Source organism: Rhagoletis pomonella, unplaced genomic scaffold (assembly GCF_013731165.1).
Source record: "Rhagoletis pomonella isolate Grant_MI unplaced genomic scaffold, Rhpom_1.0 Rhpom_scaffold_00001, whole genome shotgun sequence".
Lineage (NCBI taxonomy): Eukaryota > Metazoa > Arthropoda > Insecta > Diptera > Tephritidae > Rhagoletis > Rhagoletis pomonella.
This window is the reverse complement of record NW_023458555.1, coordinates 76,631,545-76,635,614: the sequence shown is the minus strand read 5'-3', so window position 1 is coordinate 76,635,614 and position 4,070 is coordinate 76,631,545. Positions and strand designations below refer to the sequence as shown.

Genomic DNA, 4,070 nt, shown 5'->3' with positions numbered 1-4,070 from the left:
TGTCGTAACCAACCCTAAGTGGCACTTTCCTGTGACGATCTGTCAGGATCATTCTCTGGAGGTCAATCTTCATGCCTTGGCCAAGTAAGAAATCCACGCCGATGATGACTTCATCCACAATGTCTGCCACTATAAACTTAGTGTACGAGGCCAACCCGTCGATTATTACCTCGCATGGTACTTCTCCTAACACTTGGGTGCGTTCACCAGTTGCAGACTGCAGCTTTGCTCCACGTAGTGGCTTCACATAAAAAGTGGCCAAGTCCAGTGGAATAATGAAATGCGTCGCTCCAGTATCCACTGTCAGTACTCTCTCCTGCCCATTCACACATCCACCAACAGTGAGGCTGCATGCTTTCCGGCCAATTTGTGAGACGGAGATTATGGGCCCTTCAACTTCTGGAGCCAGCACACAGCCCTTCCTGCTGGCTCGTTTCAGTTTAACGACTGATTGGAGTTGGCTTCGTCTCCTTCAGCCCTGCGTTTGCGTCCTGCTGAATTGTTGAGCCCACTGGAACTTGCGCTGCAATCGCGGGCGAAGTGGCCTGGCTTTCCGCATTTAAAACATTTGCCAGAGGCATTCATTTTCTCGCCCATCAGTTGGATAATCTTCTTCAGCATTTCATTTGTCTCTTCCGGTGTTTCCACTTCCACACGATGTGCTTTGTAGGCTGGTCTACTTAGGAGCGCCGCCGTTTCACGCGTCTGAGCATACGAGACAGTTTCAGCAAATGTTGGCTTTGGATTCGCGTACGTCTCTCGCTTGGTATACACGTCCCGCATTCCGTTGATGAACCTCTGGATTTTTACTCTTTCGAGGTGCTCACCAGATGCATCTCCAATTGCCAAATGAGCCAACCTTTCAATGTCGAAGGCAAATTCCTGTATAGTCTCGTTGGATTTCTGGCAGCGATTCTCCAGCTCCATCTGGTAAATCTGTCTCCTGTGCTCGCTACCATAACGTCTTTCCACTGCACCCATTAACGCATCGTAACTGTTCCTTTTACAATCAGGAATAGTCTGCAAGATTTCTGCTGCAGGTCCATTTAATGCAACGAACAGTGCTGTAGCCGTATTTTCGAACTGGAGCTTAAAGACTTGGAAAGGAATCGTGCCGTCAAAGGATGGGGTCTTTACCTTGGGCGCGCTCGTCGAAGTAGCTGGACGATTCAACTGCATATCTCGGAGACGACCTTCCAATTATTTTACCTAAGCCTCAACTTTCTCCTTAATTAGCTCCTCGATTTTGTCTTGTTTTTCCTTAACAAGCGCTTCGATTTTATCTTGTCGTTCCTCGATTTTAACCTGTCTCTCTCTGAGTTCCGCGTTATCTTTGAATAAATTCTCCTGTAGCTGGGTAATCTTTTCATCTAGCTGCGATGACATGTACGTTTTCTGTGCTTCCAGCTACGATGACATGTGCGTTTTCTGTGCTTCCAGCTGGGACGACAGCTGTGATGACATCTGGGACATGGCGGCTAATATTGTGTTCATGTCCATAACTGTTGATGAACTAGGAGCATTTTGCTGTTCTTCAACCTTCCCGGATATCTACTGTACATCCTGCGACGAACAAGCAGCCTCATCCTTCTGTTCGTCCTTCGTTGATATCGCGTCGTCCTCACGAGCTCCTCAATTTTTAGGTCTTGAATTTTTGCCATTTTCAGTAGTTTCTCCTCTGGGATTTATTTACAATCCCACTTCTGACACCAATTGTTACTATTATCTTCGAAACCTTGAGGGATTTCCCAACGGTGCAGCGAACAAAGGTGGCGTCGTCAGTGGTACCGCTACTTTGGTTTTGCCGATTTTGACAGTTGTGGTATCTTGTAAATAAACCTTTGTTTACAAATCAGCGAAAGAGAAATTTGAATTAGAAGTGAAAAATCAGTTTAAATTGTGTTAATTTGCAATTAGTGACTGATTTTTATGTTGAAGACTGCGTAAAATCTAATAAAAAGAAGTGCTGTTGTGTGTTAAATTGCGACAGCCATCAAGATGACGGGACGAATCGCTGCATTTTGTCTACATAGAGCACGGCTAAGGCGTTCCCGAAATGTTTCTTTTATTACATTAACAGCATTTCCTCACAATGATTTTGCTTCTGCTCCAAGCAGCCTCCATTAGCAAGTTAACTACTCAATCCCGCAGAGATGCTGCCGCAGTTTTCTGCAGCAGCCTTAATTGCAAAGCAATGGAGTGCACTAAAACGTTTGCTGCAGCAGCCTCGATTGCAAGGCAATGGAGTGCACTAAAATGTTACCTATTATCTAATAGATTAGGTAAAAATGCAATATTTTCGCATTTAGCAAAATTAAAACACATTTGTCGCTGTAAGTTGAACTGTTTTGGCAGTTTCAACTCGTTCTTTTCGCTCTATTCTTTGTTTACTTGTGGTAAACAAATGTCAACGCCCAGGACGGCGAAATCTTGTATTCTATCATTCTTGGGATTTCCCCAAGACCGATAGAATACAAGATTGCGCTGATTGATGTGGATATGACGTCATCGCAGATTTGCCAGTGGAGAGAGCTGAGAGAGAACTGTCAGAGTGCATGTTTTGTAAACAATGGGAAAAAGGTTATGTTTTTAAGTACGTAAAGCAGAACATTTACGCAGTTATTGTAAATAAAATACATTTAACAATCTTTTCTCGTTTTATTTCTTTTGTTTTTAGAATCAACATGGCACCAAATGCTGCAGCAATAAATTACATAACTCTGGATACTTTACCCGGTAAGAATGCCGATGGCAATAATTTGGGTCCATCTAAGCAAACTGGCGTCTCCTGGGAATGTGATGCCGACGCAGCCAATGGAGCGCTGGCTATTGATGTGAATCAACGTAAGCGCGGATAAACGAAAACCAAAATGGTTCTGTGAAAATATAATTCTCTTCGGATACCTGCATGTTGCGGCATTATGTAGAGCTTGGCCATTCTTCTCCTCTGCGAAAACAACGCTTTTCATTTGTAAGTATTTTATTTATGCTTTGGAAATATGTAGTTAGTGGATTTTAATCTGCCCACCGTTATTCCAATGTACTTTAGGGATGGGTCCTTCACTAACTCGTGGTTTGTTGCAACCATATTCCGTTGGTGCTTCTTGTTGAACGTCATCTGGTGCGTTAACAGTGCTGCGCATAAATTTGGCGGTTGTCCCTATGACAAGTGAGTAAATACAATAAAAATAAAAAGTAAATTTTAAATTCAATGTAATTTTCCAGGAGTATTAACCCATCTCGGAATCCCGGTGTCTCGCTGTTTGCCTTCGGCGAGGGCTGGCGCAACTACCATCACGTTTTCTTTAGGGACTACAAAACCTCCGAATGGAGCAACTATTTCATGAATTTAACCACGACTTATTTGATTTCTTCGCTAAAAACTGTTGGGCATACGACTGAAAATCTGTATCTTCGGAAATAATTGAGAAGCGTGTAAATCGTACTGGCGACGTATGGCTCGGACGAGCTTTGGGGCTAGGGTGAAAAGGACATCACCAAAGAAGATGAACAAGGCATTATCACAGTCAATAAGGAATCGGTAAACTACATAAAAAATTATTCAACACAGGTGAATCTGATATACAATTGCCTAAAGCTCGCTATACAGTTCAATGCGAGCGTGAACGTGAACAATTACAAAGGCAAAGATTTCCATTTGTATTCTTCTGCACGCTCACAAACATACGTCAAAACATGTGCAAACTCAGTTGAGTGTGAGCTTGTAAAATATGCCTAATATACATTTTAAATTACTCTTAATTCTATAGTTCTGAAAGATATTTTAATTCTCGATCGTTTGATTTACTAACTATTGCAAAAAGTAAAGTAATACGAAGTTAATGGTCAAAATAAAAAGTTCACGCTCACGCTCACTTTGAACTGTATAGCGAGCTTTATATACCTGAGCATAAAAAGCATCTGTCATTAAGTCTGGGGAAAGCAAAAAGCAGTCAAAAGTGTGATTATTCTAAAGGCTTTAGTAGTCTGAACATAGTATTTTTATTATCTTTTGCAAACTGTAAAATGGCGGTTTATGTAAATATCATTAAACATAATTATAAAAAAAA

The 4,070-nt window shown here is 41.9% G+C and overlaps 1 pseudogene; it reads left to right on the top strand.

Annotated features, from left to right (window-relative positions):
* The first annotated feature begins 2,658 nt into the window (after positions 1–2,658).
* On the top strand, positions 2,659–3,739 carry LOC118733370 (annotated as a pseudogene).
* Positions 3,740–4,070: the final 331 nt, after the last annotated feature.